This window comes from Marmota marmota, unplaced genomic scaffold (assembly GCF_001458135.2).
Source record: "Marmota marmota marmota unplaced genomic scaffold, marMar, whole genome shotgun sequence".
NCBI lineage: Eukaryota > Metazoa > Chordata > Mammalia > Rodentia > Sciuridae > Marmota > Marmota marmota.
This window is the reverse complement of record NW_026000108.1, coordinates 52,472,034-52,489,760: the sequence shown is the minus strand read 5'-3', so window position 1 is coordinate 52,489,760 and position 17,727 is coordinate 52,472,034. Positions and strand designations below refer to the sequence as shown.

General features: G+C 35.9%; 1 long non-coding RNA gene across 1 annotated transcript in view; it reads right to left on the bottom strand.

Annotated features, from left to right (window-relative positions):
- Positions 1–476: 476 nt before the first annotated feature.
- The window catches only part of LOC125610984, a 21,218-nt gene continuing 3,967 nt past the window's right edge, over positions 477–17,727 (bottom strand). Inside the window, exon 5 of the long non-coding RNA XR_007341098.1 lies at positions 477–657. This is a non-coding gene — a long non-coding RNA (uncharacterized LOC125610984). The remainder of the gene's footprint in view (positions 658–17,727) is intronic.

Sequence of the window (17,727 nt, the reverse complement as noted above, 5' to 3'; positions counted from 1 at the left end):
GATCAATTTTAAAAGATAAAATTAGCCATTTATGGATGTATAAGCAATTAAGTTTTTTAAAATGTGAAAAACAATGGAAGTATTTCAGATAAAAATACATTGACTGCCAATAAATTATATTCAGTCTCACATGGAAGAAAACTATTCTTATGCAAATTATTTCTATCAAGTATCCAGTAAAAATATAGGTGTACAGAGCTAACTAATGATTTGAGCAAATTAAGTAATGTTTATTGTGAGCACAGACTAAGAACAGATTTTTAGTAACCGAGAAAGGATTCTAGAATATTTTTATTATGCTAATGATTGATATCAGGTTTATAACCTGAATAGTACAGTAAACTGTTGGATACAGTTGACTAATTTTCTAAAATGAAATTTAGATATATTTGTGAGGAATTTGAATGCACTTATTTTAAAAATAACTTTTGAAAGAAAAATCCATGACTATAATGGCTAATGGTGATATATATGTGTGAGTGTTTGTGTGTGTATATAAATATAAATTTTAAACTAAAGACCACTTAACCATTCCCAGTCATGAATTTCTCCAGATATTCTTTCCATGGTCCAGGAAGAGGGTGTAAATTATTCATTAAGTCAAAAATGGTAAAATGATACTGCAACATCCTAGGCATTTCAAGTAAGATAAATCATCTGCAGGAGAGAGAAAAAAGAAAATAAAATATAAGTTATTAATAAAAAAATTATATAATTAAAATGGCAGAGTGCTTTTTCTCCTAGAACACCTCAAACACACAATACATTTAAGTGATTTTTCTGGTAGAGAAATCTTGCCAGTTTCTGGCTCCTTTGACTCTGCAATCTAGGAATAAACAACAACATCTTTGGAGAGAGCAGAGAAAAACAAGCAAATTGAAAATAACAAAATTGTGAGGCCTTGGTAACTCATTTCTACCACTTAAGCATCAGCAAGCATACAATAGGGTAAAAAAGATAAAGGTTAAGGAGGCAATAGAAAGCAAAGACAGGCATTAAAATCAGTTTATAGGGGCAACCAGTTGAAAAACTGGAAGACAGAGACCCACTTGCCCCTGTTTTTGTCCTCTAAGGATCACTAGAGTTCTAAAAAGTTGACAGTGATATTAGAACCCTGAAACTGTACTAAATAGTCACCTCCTGACCTAAGGCACCAATGTAGTAAGATCCCTCTGGATTTTCTTTTTATCTCCTGTATGCTCTTGAATTGGACAATAAGGAGCTTTGTGACCTGGAACCATTAGCAAGCATAAACCAAATAAAACAAAACCTAATTCCTAGACAAAGGATCAGGAAATAAGAAGCCCAAAAGAGACATAGTGGAAAATCCCAAACTCTGTTCTACACTTGGGACCATCTACATGACCTGATGCCCCTGGCTTTCCCAGCTTCTGATCCACAGTTGGGGCCCCCATGGGTAGTTCCATATACCACAGCAGCAAAGCTCTGTTTCTGCATACCCTCCACCAGGTGGCACAAGGAGACCCAGACATCAAGGCTCTGTCGTCCTTTAGTAGGTCAGTCAGCACTAGCCAGTGGTCCCAGGAGGTACCATACACCTCTGCATAAGGCATGAGCAGGGACAAAGCAATATCACCAACAACCCCAGAATGTCAAGACAACAAGAAAAACATTGCATGGACTGATGAAAATAAACTCCTATGAGAACAAAGTCTCCAAAATACAGTAAAATTCTATATGCTAAACCTCAACAGGGTAAATAACTACTAAAACTAACCCTAACAACATAGTCAAAATCCAGAATATAAATAGAAATAATGTCTTTCTCAAAAATAAGAAAACCACAATTTAAATGTACAAAATCAACAGACACCAATACTGAGATGAATTCAATTCTGAATTACCTAAACAGAATTCTAAATCACCTAGTGATTGATGTGAAAATGTAAAAGCTTAATCATGATTGGTGAAGGTTATGGGAAAATATTTTAAACAATGTACCCAATATCTTAGGTAATCAATGTATGCAAGAAAAGATTGTAACTCTTCAAAATCATGCAAATCAAAGAAGTTTTGGGCTTTGAGGCTATCGATTAACTACCTGAAAAAACACCTGTGAAAAAGGTATAAAAGTAAAAGCCCCTCTAGGGGCAGCAGATTAGATTTTTTTGGAGGCAGTTCCTAAATTGCAACCTGTCCTCCTGTCGGATGCCACTCCTCCTTCAGGACCCCTGGATCCCTGCTGGGGCTGGACCCTGGTAGGAGTGGCTGTGTGAATATGAGGCAAGGTAAAATACAGTACAAACATTACTAGGGACAAGAAAGGACATTGTATAATGACAAAAGGATTAATCCAAGAAGAAGATAATGCAATCCTAATGCCCAAACTCTAAACAATATAGCTTCAAAATGCATGGAACAAAACCTGGTGAAGCTGAAATCAGCAAAAAACAATTCAAAAGTTATAGTTGGGGGCATTTATAGTCAACCCTCACCAACTGACCAAACCACCAACCAGTAGAAAACAGCATGTATTAAGAACTGAATAATATTATCAGGCAATAGGGTCTAACCAAAATTTATAGACATTTTAACCAACAAAGAAAAATGCACATTCTTTTCAAGTGCCCATGGAACATTCACAAAGATAGACAGAGATAAAATATAACATATTTTAGAGAATAACATTATATAATGCATGGTCTTTGATAAAAATGGAATCAAACTAGAAAGCAATAACAATAAAACAATGTGAAAATCCTTAAACATTTGGAAACTAAACAACACACTTTCAAATAACCTACAGTAGAAAAGTACATTTCAAATGAAATAAAAACATTCATAGTACTGAATGAATATCAAAGTACAACACATCAATATTTGTGTGATACAACCAATGCAATTCTGAGAGGAAATTACTGCACTAAATGCTACTGTAGAAACAGAGGAAAGGCACTAAATTAGTAATCTAGTTTCTTATATGAAGAAATTAGAAAAGGAAGAGTAATTAAACCCAAACAATCAGGAGGGCAATAATAAAGTTAAGAGCACAAATCCATGAAAATAAAAGTAGAAATATAATAGAAACAAAAATCCCACTTTTTAAAATAAAATCAATAAAATTGATAACACTCCAGCAAGAACTACAAAGGTAAAAGAAAGGAGATACAAACAACTAAGATAAAGAACAGAATAGTGGGTATCATAACAATTCCTAAAGCCACTATAAGAACAATATAGGTATATACTATGTGAATATTTTTCACTCATAAATTCAACAACTTGGAAAATTTTCTCACAGACAACAAACTAGCAAGAGTCAGGTAAGATGCTATAGATGATCTGAATAACACTATAGCTATTGAAGAATTCAATTTGGAATTTAAAACTTACCCCAAAGGAAATACACAGACATAAATAAATGTTCACGGAAGAATTTTACCATACAAATAAGAACTAGCACTCTTATGTTAAAGTTTTAAAGAAGGCCACAATATCTAAGGACAGCAGAGGAATAAAAGTAGTAACACTGTCCTGAGCTGAGGATTCTGTTGCTACTCAAGTTTAGATAATTTAAGTAAGGAAGATTACACTATTTTTCTTTTTTTAATTGAAACAATTTATCATGTAGCTCAGTGCTCACTGTCACAAGTCAATTAAACATCTGGCCATTTTCTTACTATGTGAATGGGTAAAGAGACAAGGTCACACTTTAAAATCAGCTTACAGTTTAGAGTGTACCTTGCAGTTGTTCTCCCAGAACAACTTCTCTTAGAAATAAGGTCAGTTGGTAGATGTGTCTTCAGGAGACAAGGTGATGGATTCTTCTCTAATTGTTCTATTCCTAGGGAATTTTAGTTTGGTATTTGTAAATATTAGAGTCTTCAAGTAGCATAGATATCCTCGTTTTCCGAGACAATTTTTCAAGACATTTTTGAGAAGCATATCATGTAACTCAACGCTGTGTCAATTACAGGAATTTCTCTGTATTCCAAGAGGCAATTTTGTGTAATAGTTCAGTGTTCAATTTGAGACTATCCTTCCTGTGTTGAAATACATACTATCACACATTTATTGTGAGATATTTCAAAAATATCTAAATCTCCATGCTTCATTCCCCTTCTCTAAATTGAGGGATAGGAGTGCCCACATTCATAATTTAAAGTTTTATTAAATCTCTTCCTTCAGCTCTCTTTTCCAATAAATCTTAAAGTCCTATGCATCCTTTCTTTGTTAGTCATAATATTAATTATATCCAACCTAACCTCTTAATTACCTTCTAGTTCTACATAATCTTTCCATTTTCTGCATAGAAAGGTCCATCCACACAAAATTGCACCTGATTACACATTGAAAACAATAATAGTTTCTTTTGTTTGCAATGAATTCATTCATTTGTTTGTTTGTTTGTTTTTGTGGGATGTTATGTAGTGGGGATTGAACTTAGGGGCACTTGACCACTGAGCCACATCCCCAGCCCAATTTTGTATTTTATGTAGAGACAGGGTCTCACTGAGTTGATTAGCTCCTCACTTTTGCTGAGACTGGCTTTGAATTCTGTATCCTCCTGCCTCAGCCTCAAGAGCTGCTAGGATTACAGGAATGCACCACCCTGCCCAGCTGCAATAATTTCTCATATAGGTTAAAAGTCTCTCAGTTGCCATTATGACATTCTCTTCACGTATTCTATATGATACATATTTGTGTTTAAATTTGTTTACTTCCATGTTTACTGTCTGTTCCCATATCTTCTTTTAATCCTCACCCTGAAAGACACATAATACAATGTAGATTTTAGCAGAGCAGGTAAGTGACTGGTTTTCTTCACCAAGGGATTCCAGTAGAACAGAGTGAACAGCACATGATTAGCACTAAGAAGAACCATGTTATGTCAATAAAAATAGGATCGGCAGAAGCAAGATGCCCAGTTAAATCACAACTTTATATTAAAAAAATGATCTTATTTACTTAAATATCTCCTATGCAATAATGGTCACTTTTTAGAATTTTCAATTTAATGGAGTTTCTTGTATGTTTTCTGAAAACATTAACAATAGATGTATAAAATTCCACCAGAAATTTTATTATACTTCTTATATGGTTACAGTCACTTTATCCAGCACAGACAAATGAAAAATTGTAATTTTTCATAATTCACTCTTCCCAAATGCCCATGAAATGAACTTCCTTTTGTTATTTCTGTGAAGTCTTCCCCATATCTGTTTTTCCAAGTCTCTCCCTCAGGTTTACTATAAAAATTTTTTCCCTTCTCTATCTTACAATCATTTTGAAATCAATCTCTTTAAATGAGCCCTTTATACCAAGAAATATGAATGCTAAGAAGACACAAAGACAGCACAATAATCTCCTTTCAGGCTCCAGAGGGCCAGAGTTTACCCTCATCTTTTATTTGAACAATTGTTTTCTCTCAGGCAGCCCTACCCAGCTTGCCTCAAATTCGAACCCTGCTTCATACCAATGATCCTTGACTCCTTGTCTGTGAGGACAAGTTGCATGGAGTACTGCATATGTGGCATACTTTAAAGGCATATGAGTGGCAAACCACTCCCTTTGTGCTAGGTGCAGCAGCAAACTGCTTACCCCATAGACACAGCCCTGGGCATGAGTCCACGTATTGTAGTCCCTGAACTTGCTCCACAGCCCGCTCCTTGATTGGTCACTACAAGGACAATTGGCAAGAAATTGCATTAGTGGTTGTCTGTAATGTGCTTAGACACTGCCCGAGTATATATACATGGTAACTGAGCAATAAAATCAGACTTGCTTATTGCTTGGTCTCTGGAGGTCTTGATTAGTGACTCAGCAGCCACACTCTCCACTACCCTCTTCCATGGACCTCCTCGCTGGATGAAAGAGATCTCATGCAGTGGTGCAAACATGGACCTAAGGTAAGCCTATATGAAAGGGTGTGGCCCCTCACAGAGTGGTGAGGAAGGGGACATAGGGAACCTACCAAGTTCCGCCAAAGACATGCAGCTGCAAGTGCTACACACTCTCTTAGATTCTAGATATTTAACCCTGAATAAGAGAGAAGCCCAGTGGTTCTAGGATGTAATAATAAACACTAGCCCTTGGAATGCTGCTCATTTTTTTGATCCTAGGATATGGGACAAGATAATGGCAAATACAGCAAGCTGAAATGAGACAGGGATATACTTTAACCACTACATTTTTTTTTTCTATTGTGACAGCCATTTAGCAAAGTTTAGGGGGTCCTGCAACAGGCCCTTTTCATATAATGATGGCCCTGAGGGAAGATGAGGCTCTGAGAGACAAGGGGAAAAAGTGGGAGTGAGAATCTACTTTGAAGCAAGCAACCACAACAGGTGCAGGAGGGAGAGAGACAGGAACTGGTACCCCTAGACTTCATGGTGCAGGAAGAGGTGACCACAAATTGCACAAGTGCGCCTTCTACTGACAGGCAAAAATTATATCTTTCCCTAAGTCCATGGCAAGTGCCTCCTTATGGGGCAACGCCAAAGCCAGCAAGGGACTATGACAGCTTAGAAATGACCAGGCTGCCAGACAGACCCAAGCCATAGTCTTTCAGAAACCCATTCCAATAGTCCAGAGATCCTTTTGAAGATCTATGTATGATAATGGATAAAAAATAAAGTAAGGGAAGACAAGTCTTCCTGGTCAACATGGCCCCCGCACCACAGCACCCTGCCACTTGGTATCCACATGCATTGGGTACCCTGATGGAGTTAAAGAAGGAAGTAAAAGAGGATGGGCCCTGGGGGCTGTTTAAAGAGCAAATGCTCTAATCACCCAGTCTTGAACTTAATTGCCCTCAAGATTGGAAAGACCTAGCCAGAGCTGCTCTTGAGTCTGCAACATGTTTGAAGTGGAAGGCATTCTTCTATGATGAATGTGGACAGCAGAGGTATCATAACCACATCACAAATGTTAACCTCCCAGCTGAATGCTTGCAGTGAGAAGTAATCTTCATTTCCCATGCAGGAAAAGCTACAGGCCCACCAAATTATTTTGATCAGGTGTGCCTCTGTGCTCAGAGCCTGGAGGAAGTTACCAGCTGGAGGATGTACAGTGTCTGTACAGGGTGTAAGGCAGAAAGCCATTGAAGACTTGCCACAGTTTATTGACAATATAAAGAAGGAAGTGGAAGGGAATGTGTCTCATGAAGGAGCTAGGTAAGCTCTAGCCAAGGGATTGACATGGGAAGAATTAAATGAGGAACATAAAGCAGCAGTGGCACCAGTACAAAAGGGCACACTGGATGACTTGATTTTGGCCATCCAGGATAGAAAGACACAGGAAACTCAAGCCTCTCTGCTGACCCCAACTATGGCAGTTGCAGAAAAGCAGGACTAAAGAGGCTTGCGGATATCTAGTCAGAGACTATAAAAAATGTGTACTTTTTTTTTCCCAATGGCCCTTTATAACCTGCTGGAGTGAATCCCTGAGTGTTAAAATATAAGTTTTATGGCAAATGAATGTCACTTATTATGTACCTTTTGGAAATATAAATTTATTCATGTAGTCATTGATACCTATTTAGGCTGTGTAATGTCCACAGCCTTCACAGGAGAAACCACAAAAAAATGTAATCTCCCATATACTTAAATGTTTTGGAATTATAGATGTTCCTATGTCTATTAAAACTGAAAATGGGCCAGCCTATACTAGCAAGACATTTCAAGCAGTTTGCAATAGTTGGCATATATAGCACTTGACTGGGATCCCCTATAACCCTCAGGCTCAAGGCATCCTAGAAGAACACACAAGGAATTAAAGACTATGCTACAAAACAGAGGGGGGGGACTATAACAAGTCTCCTTGTGATGCCTTGAACAAAACCTTATTTGCTTTAAATTTTCTTTCAGTGTCAAAATTTTCCACAGAAAGAGCAGTTCATAAACATTGGGACGCCCTCATGGGGCCCTACCATTTACCTATGGACTCATGGAAGGATCTCATAACAAATGCATGGGGTGGTCCACGGCCCCTTCTAACCATGGATCAAGGGTTTGCTTATGTTAACAGGAGCCTCACCCTATCTGAGTGCCTGCCAGAAAAGTCAAGCCCTGGACCCCGAGAACCACTAACCACAAAGATGAAGGAACTAACTCTGGAGGAGAAACATCTCAAGCAAAGGACTCAACAACACAAATAGACCTCACATAAAGTAACCTGGAGTCATCTTAAAGGTCTTGTTGAACATACCACCAGATTGGCCGCTTTGCCTGGTGGCAACCTCATCCCTGGGCTTATGATGGTGGCCCTATTGGGTGTAATACTAACTGCTAACAGTGAAGCCTCCCATCAGGTAAATTGGGCTTTGGTCACTAGGCCAGTCCCTTTAGCAGTTGCTAATTGGGAAGGTGCCCTACCTAAGCTCTTTCCCAATGATTCCAACCTTATTGATCCTGAGTTATCCGTCCAGGAGTTAACTGTACCCTGGAATACCAGCATTTCCATACCTACTCTGCCTATTTGTTTCTCCATAGTAGATAATGAAACCTGTAATCCAGATAGTCCCTTCTGTTTTGTTCTTGCCAATGAAACTATTGTAGATAACTATAGTAAGTCGTATGTTGGGCTATCTCTCACTGACCTTAGAGTTAGAGTTAATACTACCTATAGCTATAGACTCCCTCATGGCAAATGTAAGAAACCCTTGCTGCCAACATTCCCAACAACCCTTTTGGAAAGCCTCTCTCGGATGATAGCATCCCATGGAATCAATGTTTCACAGTCATACCTTTTCTCCTTGATAAGAGGAATTTCTCCAGGGAAGAATAACATCTATGTGCCTGGACAGGTGCAGCACGCTGGAATGTAACTGATATGCCCCCAAAAACACATGGGCTACTGCAGTACCTGCTACACTGTACAAGCCATTACCAACCGTTTTGCAGGAAAGCAGTATAGCATGATGGATATCATGCCAATATTGCTGGCTGCTAGACTTATCAAATGGGCAGCAGCTGGCTAGATGAATGGGTTTATATTGAGTACAGACCCTGACCATGGATTGCCTCCATGCCAAATTATACCCATACCCACTATACACAAGCTTGTGTTATACCATCCTTTGCTATACTGATAATCAATGATACTAATGTCATAAATATTACTCATACAGAGATCCCTTGTAGAGTCAATTCATCCTGATGACCCAAAAATTGTATAACCCCTGCTATGAAAGTGAAACATATATTTATCCTTGCAGTGCCCCTAGCAATCTGCCTCCAGTGAACTTGTCCAGAGAGTGGAGGAGTCCATGGGACATGGAGATGAATAATCTTCTGAATAAGACCTACACTGGACAAGGTGTGCAGTTAGCCTCATCATTGCTGGGATTATTGCCCTGGTAACCACCATCGCCTCCACAGCCACTGCCGCTGCTTTGCTCACTCAGTGTATCTACTCAGACTGTAAACTATTTGTCTACTGCCATGGCAGAAGATTTGTCCCATTCAAAATGACTTAAATACTGTCCTGAGCTACTACTTTAGTTATTCAGCAGGAACTAGAGCTCCACCAGTAACAACTAGATGTTCTGTTTATGTTGCAAAGGCTCACTTGTGACCCTGAATTCTATTCAATTTGTGTCACCCAATATGTTGTATCTGAAAAGGTAACCTTCCTCTTCTCCAGTTTTTCTCAGTATATTAAGGGTGCTTGGAATACTAAATATGTTATGATTATGCATAACCTTACTAAGGCAACTTTCAAAATCTATGAGACTAAGGTGTTTATCTTAACAACCTCCTCTTTCTTCTGGGGATTAACTGAACATTGGGAAAACCTGATAGTCAATTAACTAATCCTTATAATGCTATTACCCTGGCCCTACTGTTTATACTAATGATATTTTTTTTCTTGTGTTGTGAGATGCTTATGAAACCATGTAAAAGCCACCAAATAAAAAACAGCAATGCTGCCTGAGGTCCTTGCAGCACAGTCAGGGTTGGGAGATGTGAGGACAAGTAAAATATAAAAAGAATTACCTTTTCCCTCACCTCATATTTTAAATCAGTGCAATTTTAATGACAAGAAAACTAAACCTAAAGGACAGAAGAAAAATGCATGAAGCAAAAATGAGAAAAACATCAATAAGATAAAGTTTCTGTAATTACTGTAGTAACATTAATCTTAATGTTAGAATACATTATACTGATAATCAGTGGTACTGATGTCATAAATATTACTCATACAGAGAATAAATCACATCTAATAAGCTTAGGCTAGGAATTTAGTGTTAGAACACTTGCCTAACATGAACGAGGCCCTCAGTTTGACAATCCCCAGTACTGCAAAAACAAGAATCAATAAAAGGTTAAAAAAACAAACAAATAAATAAACTTGTGAAAGCTTTCAAAATCAAAATGGAGTTGTTCATGTCAGGACCAACAACAACAAAAGCTGGGAAGTTATGAAAGAGGTGATGTCATGCACCTTTGCCTGATAGTAACAACTATCACAAATTCTGTAGAACCACAACCATGAACAAAAGATACCACAGCAAACTTTTGCATTATGTATATATAGAAAGTACAAATACAAATAAATAAGTGAAAGAAAAATCAGTAGATTAGAGAACGGAAAATAAAAGGAAGGAAGAGAGGAGGGAAAGTGGGGAACAGAGAATGGAATAAGTAAAATTCCATTGATACCACCTGTTTCACTCTTCCTGCTTAGAATTGCTTTAGCTATTCTGGGTCTCTTATTTTTCCAGATGAATTTCATGATTGTTTTTTCTGTTTCTGTGAGGAATGCTGTTGGGATTTTGATCGGAATTACACTGAATCTGTAAAGTGCTTTTGGTAATTTGGCCATTTTAATAATATTAATTCTGCCTATCCATGAGCAAGGTATATCTTTACATCTTCTAAAGTCTTCTTCTATTTCTTTCTTTAGGTTCTGTAGTTTTCATTGTATAGATCTTTCACCTCTTTTGTTCAATTGATTCACAAGTATTTTATTTTTTTGAGGATATTGTGAATGGGGTGGTTGTCCTCATTTCCATTTCAGAAGATTTGTCACTGATATACAGGAATGCCTTTGATTTATGGGTGTTGATTTTATATCCTGCCAATTTGCTGAATTCATTTACTAGTTCTAGATGTTTCTTGGTAGAAATTTTGGGTCTGCTAGGTATAGGATCATGTCATCAGCAAATAGTGCTAATATAAGTTCTTATTTTTCTATAGTTATACCTTTAATTTCTTTCATCTGTCTAATTGCTCTGGCTAGTGCTTCCAGAACTATGTTGAATAGAAGTGGTGAGAGAAGGCATCCCTTTCTTGTTCCAAACTTTAGAGGGAATGCCTTCAATTTTTCTCAGTTTAGAATGATGCTGGCCTGAGCTTAGCATAGATAGCTTTTACAATGTTGAGGTAAGTTCCTGTTATCCCTAATTTTTCTAGTGTTTTGAACATAACATTTTGTCAAATGTTTTTTATGCCTCTATCAAGATGATCATATAGTTCTTATTTTTAAGCCTATTGATGTGGTGAATTACATTTATTGATTTCCGTATATTGAACCAGCCTTGCATCCCAGGGATGAATCCCACTTGATCATGGTGCATGATCTTTTTAATATGTTTTTGTATCCGATTTGCCAGAATTTTATTGAGGATTTTTGGATCTATGTTCATTAGAGATATTAGTCTGTAGTTTTCTTTCTTTGAAGTGTCTTTGTCTGGTTTTGGAATCAGGGTGATGTTGGCCTCTTAGAGTAAATTTGGAAGTACTCCCTCTTTTTTCTATTTCCTGAAATATCTTGAAAAGTATTGGTATTAGTTCTTCTTTAAAGGTTTTGTAAAACTCTGCTATATATCCATCCAGTCCTGGGCTTTCCTTGGTTGGTAATCTTTTGATGGCTTCTTCTATTTCCTCACTTGATACTGGTCTGTTTAAGTTGTGTATATCCTCCTGACTCAATCTGGGCAGATCATATGACTTAAGAAATTTATTGATGCCTTCACTATCTTCTATTTTATTGGAGTATAAAGTTCCAAAATAATTTCTAATTATCTTCTGTATTTCTGTAGTGTCTGTTATGATATTGCCTTTTTCATCCCTCATGCTAGTAATTTGAGTTCTCTCTCTTCTTCTCTTCATTAGCATGGCTAAGCGTCTGTTGATCTTATTTATTTTTTCAAAGAAACAACTTTTAGTTTTGACAAATTTTTCAATTGTTTCTTTTATTTCGATTTCATTGATTTCAGCTCTGATTTTAATTATTTCTTGCCTTCTACTGAATTTGCTGTTGATTTGCTCTTCTTTTTCTAGGGCTTTGAGATGTAGTGTGAGATCATTGATTTGTGGCACTTGATCATGGTGCATGATCTTTTTGATATGTTTTTGTATTCAATTTGCCAGAATTCTATCGAGAATTTTTTAATGCAGCCATTATGAAGTCAAACAACAACAAGTACTGGCAAGGATGCGGGGAAAAAGATACACTCATACCTTGCTGGTGGTACTGCAAATTGGTGCAGCCAATTTGGAAAGCAGTATGGAGGTTTCTTGGAAAGCTGAGAATGGAATCACCATTTGACCCAGCTATTCCCCTTCTTGGACTATACCCAAAAGACCTAAAAACAGCATACTACAGGGACACAGCCACATCAATGTTTATAGCAGCACAATTCACAATAGCTAGACTGTGGAACCAAACTAGATGCCCTTCAATGGATAAAAAAAAAATGTGGCATTTATACACAATGGAATATTACTCAGCACTAAAAAATAACAAGATCATAGAATTTGCAGGGAAATGGATGGCATTAGAGCAGATTATACTAAGTGAAGTTAGCCAATCTCTAAAACAAAGGCTGAATGTCTTCTCTGATATAAGGGGGGGTGACTCAAAATGGGAGAGCATGAGAAGAAGATTACCACTAAATAGGGAAGAGAGGTGGGAGGGAAAGGGAGGGAGAAGGGGAATCGCACAGAAGATTGAAGGAGACCCTCATCGTTATACAGATTACGAGTATGATGATGTGAGGGGGAAAAAAATAAAAAGAAGTGTGTCACATTAGATTGGGTAGAGAGAAGTGATGGGAGGGGAGGGGAGGAGAAGGGGGGATAGGAAGGAAAGCAGAATAAAATAGACACTAGTATTGCTGTATGCATATATGTGACTGTATGACCAATGTGATTCTGCAACCTGTTCACTCAGAAATAGGAGAAATTATACCCCATTTGATTCAAATGTATGATATGTCAAGATCACTGTACTGTCATGTGTAACTAATTAAAACAAATAAAAAAATAAATGAATAAAAATTCCATGTATGTATGATTTTGTGAAAATGAACACAATTTCTATGTATAACTAATGCTTTAATTTAAAGAAACTATATGTGATTTCATAAGAAAGAAAGAAAGAAAGAAAGAAAGAAAGAAAGAAAGAAAGAAGAAAGAAAGAAAGAAAGAAAGAAAGAAAGAAAGAAAGAAAGAAAGAAAGAAAGAAAGAAAGAAAAAGAAAAGACTTTTGCAAGAATACCTGTCAATGACTATTCAACTTGGGATTGTGTCACCCTAGTTGTTGCTCATTGAGGACACTATAATTATGGTTTCAAAATAACTTTTGTAATCTTCCTTATTTTGCCTTTTAAAGGTTTCCCTTTACCCTGTGATTTTTTAAAAATGCTTATGGTTTTCTGTGGTGATCATATTTCACATTAAATTGGTCTCTGCTTACTCTCAAATAAATATTTGTATTTTACAGAGTCTCTAATTATTGTTTAGGTTAAAAGTCTCTATATGAAGGTGTAGAAAACACAGAAGGGGAAGGTTAGAATGTACTTAAACATGCTAATGTATCTGTCTATTTATCAAATCACTTTTAATATTGATAAAATAAAATAACATTTGAATGGGTGCTGCAAAATTTAAGGGTCAACATTAAATGTATAGAAATATTACTTGCACTTTACAGATAGAAAAAGGAAATATAAACTCTTTAAAAAATAGAAGAACACAGGAAATGGAAAAATAGAATAAATGAGTTTTATAAAACTGCTATAAGCCATGTTTTGTCATTATAGTTCCTAGGTAGGCAATACAACAAATAATAACACAAAATACAACAGCAAAGAGGATAGGTGAATAAGGGATCGGTATCTATTGGGACAGTGAAACTAGCTTTTTCTTTTTGATGTGATTATAAAGTAGCAAAATGTAAAGGGTAAATTGAATGGGAAAAGACATTATGATCTAATCATCTTGAATGATTGTTACAAACTTATAAACTTTCTTAAGTCATAGAGGAACTTAGTAAGGAAAAGATAAAGATGTATACCTGTAAGGATAGTTGTGGAATGATAAAATATTCTGTCAGTGTGTTAATTTCTAGGCTTTTAAAAACAATATTTTAACATTTACCCCCTATTCTTTAAATAAAAAATCATTGGTAAGTATTAGATCTTTCCTTAAAGTATCATCTCTCTTGGGTAGGCCAACCCCAAGCCCTAATTTATGGTTAGGATTACTTCTGGAATTAACAAGTTATACCTTAATAATTTACTGAGCTAGACTGTGATTCACAAGTTATTCATGGATACACAACTTTTACAAGTTGACTCAAAGTATCAACATAGTTTTTCACATATTCAGCATGCTTTAATTTCATTTGGATGCAAAACTTTTTATTTTTAATTTTTTTCTTAATAAGGTATTCAATATTAGAACTGTGTGACAAGGTTTGTCTTTGTATTTGGTTCTGGGAGACTGGTAGTGCTGCTTATACATTCAACATCAGCATCACATCTCTTCTCTAGGACATGAGAAATGCTTACTTTCTTTCACCTAAAGTCATTTCCCAGTAGACTGTGTGTGGAGTTTAAAATATAATTATCCATACATGCTTAATTACACAAAATTGAACTATATGAAAATATTTCATCAGTCTGTAAAACATTTGGCATTTCTCTAATCCCAGTTGCTAGAAAATCTGAGGGAGGCGAATTGCACGTTCAATGCCAACTTTGGCAGTTTAGCAAAAACAAAAAGTAAAAAGAGTTGGGAATGTAGATCAGTGGAAGAGCACTGCTTGCCATGCACAAGGCCCTGTATTCAATCTCCAGTATAGATGGATAAATGATAGATATATGATAAATACATAGATAGTTGGATATATAGATGAGAGATAGATAGATAGATAAATATCAACCACAATTACAATTAGGGAAAGACCTGATTAGATATTTCTCAAAAGAAAATATACAAATGGCCAATAAGTAACACTCAGCATTGAAAATTACTGGGAAACTGCAAATTATACCAAAATTAGATATCAATCATCTCACCTCAGTAAGACTGTGCTTTATCAAAAGACCACAAAAAAAAATTGCTGGCAAGAATGCAGAGAAAAGGAATGCTTATACTCCATTTCCAAGAATGGAAATTGGTATAGTATTGGAAAACATTATGGAAATTCCCAAAAAAGGAAAGAAAAATCCAGAAACAGTAATATCACTTGATCCAGCAATTTCACTACTGGTATATATTCAAATGAAAGGAAATTCGTATGTCAAAAAAAAAAATCTATACTCCCATATTTCTCACATCACTATTCACAATAGCCAAAATATGAAATAAAACTAAGTTCCCATCAATGGATAAATAAGTATAGGAAATGTGTTTTGTAAACACAATCAAATATTACTTGTCCACAAGAAATTGTGATGTCCTGCCTTTTGCACCAACATAAACAGAACTGGAGCACATTATATTAAGTGAAATAAAGCAAACACAAAAAAACAAATACCGTATGTTCTCATTTGTAGAAGCACCAAAGATTAATCTCACAGAAGTAGAAAAAGGTAGGAAGAAGGGGAAAGAATAATGGTAAAAAGAAAGAGGTGTGGCTATACTTGAGTCATAATTCTAATGTTCTTTTACATAGTAGAATAAGTAACATTGACAACAGTTAATTGCATATTTTATATAGCTAGTAGAGAAGATTTTGAATGTTTCAACAAGAAATGACTAATGTTTCAGGTGATGGATCTGTTGTTACTCTGATCTGACAATTAAATATTATATATGAATTGAAATATCATAATTTACCCCATAAATATGCACAATTATTATGTGTCAATTAATTTTTTTAAACTTTACATGCTTCAAAAAAACTAATGATATATAGGAAACAGAAATGAAATCAAGACTTTTTTTCAGAAAAGACTCATAACCTATAATACTAGGAGTCAACTATTTCTAAGAAAACACAATGTGGGGTAACATTTTTAAATCAAATTAAAAAGTCATCTTGCTATTGAAATTTTATATTTAGGAATCACAAGAAGAAATAACCCACACATCATCAAATTTGTTTATGGGATATTTTCTTTGGAACTCGATGGCTAACAGTCAGTGAAAGCACTCTTAACAATTAATGTTATAAAGTACTAAACCATGCTGTTCTTGTCAAATTGACTTTCTTAAAGTTCAGAAATTTGAAAAGCACTTTGAAATGAAGTAAAATATATGTGAACTTGTACAAACACAGTGTAAATAATTTGCAAAAATACATAGAATTTCAAGGTAAATAATTTTAATGTTAAATCTCTGTACTTCTGTGATATTTGACTTTCCACAATAATAAATTGCAATTAACCATGTGGCTTAAAACTAATTTGTAAAACAAACATTGATTTAACATAGCTAGCTATAAGATTTGATATCAAATTAACAGTTTGTTAGACTCATTCAGAATACTTCCTGGACCAGGAAGTATGACACTTGTTTCATATTTAAAATCTCTATGGTGCAGGTGGCAAATATTTTCTTCCATTCTGTAGTCCGTCTATTCACATTCTTGTTTTCTTTGCTATGAGGACACTTTTTACTTTGATACCACCCATTTATTGAATCTGGATTTTTCTTATTATGCTTTAGGAGACTTGTGGAAGAATTCAGGTTCTAAGCTGACATGATGGAGGGTTGGACCTAAATTTTCTTCAACTAGGCACAGTGTCTCTGGTGTAATGCCTATGGTCTTGATCCACTAGGAGTTGAGTTTTGTGTAAGGTGACAGATATAGTTCAATTTCATTCTGCTGCATATGGATTTCCAGTTTTCCCAGTACCACTTGAGAAGAGGCTATCTTTTCCACAATGCATGTTTATGGTGCCTTTGTCTAGTATGAGATAACTGTATTTATGTGGGTTTGTCGCTGTGTTAGATAGAGCATCAATCTCCAAGATATACAAAAAACCAAACATCCCAATGAATAAATGGGCAAAGGAACTGAACACACACTTTAAAGGAAAAAAATATACATTTGGTCAACAAACACACGAAAAATGTTGAACATCTCTAGAAATTGAAGACATGCAAATTAAAACTATATTGAGATTCCATCTCACTCCAGTCAGAATAGTAATTATCAAGAATGCAAGTAACAATGTTGGCAAGGATGTGGGAGAAAAGGTTCAATCATACATTGCTGGTGGGACTGCAAATTGGTGCGACCACTCCAGAAAGCACTATAAATATTACTCAGAAAACTTGGAATGGATGGCACTAGAGCAGATTATACTAAGTGAAGCTAGCCAATCCCTAAAAAACAAATGCCATATGTCTTCTTTGATATAATGAGAGCAACTAAGAACAGAGCAGGGAGGAAGAGCAGGAGGAAAAGATTAACATTAAACAGAGACATGAGGTGGGAGGGAAAGGGAGAGAAAAGGGAAATTGCATGGAAATGGAAGGAGACCCTCATTGTTATACAAAATTACATATAAGAGGTTGTGAGGGG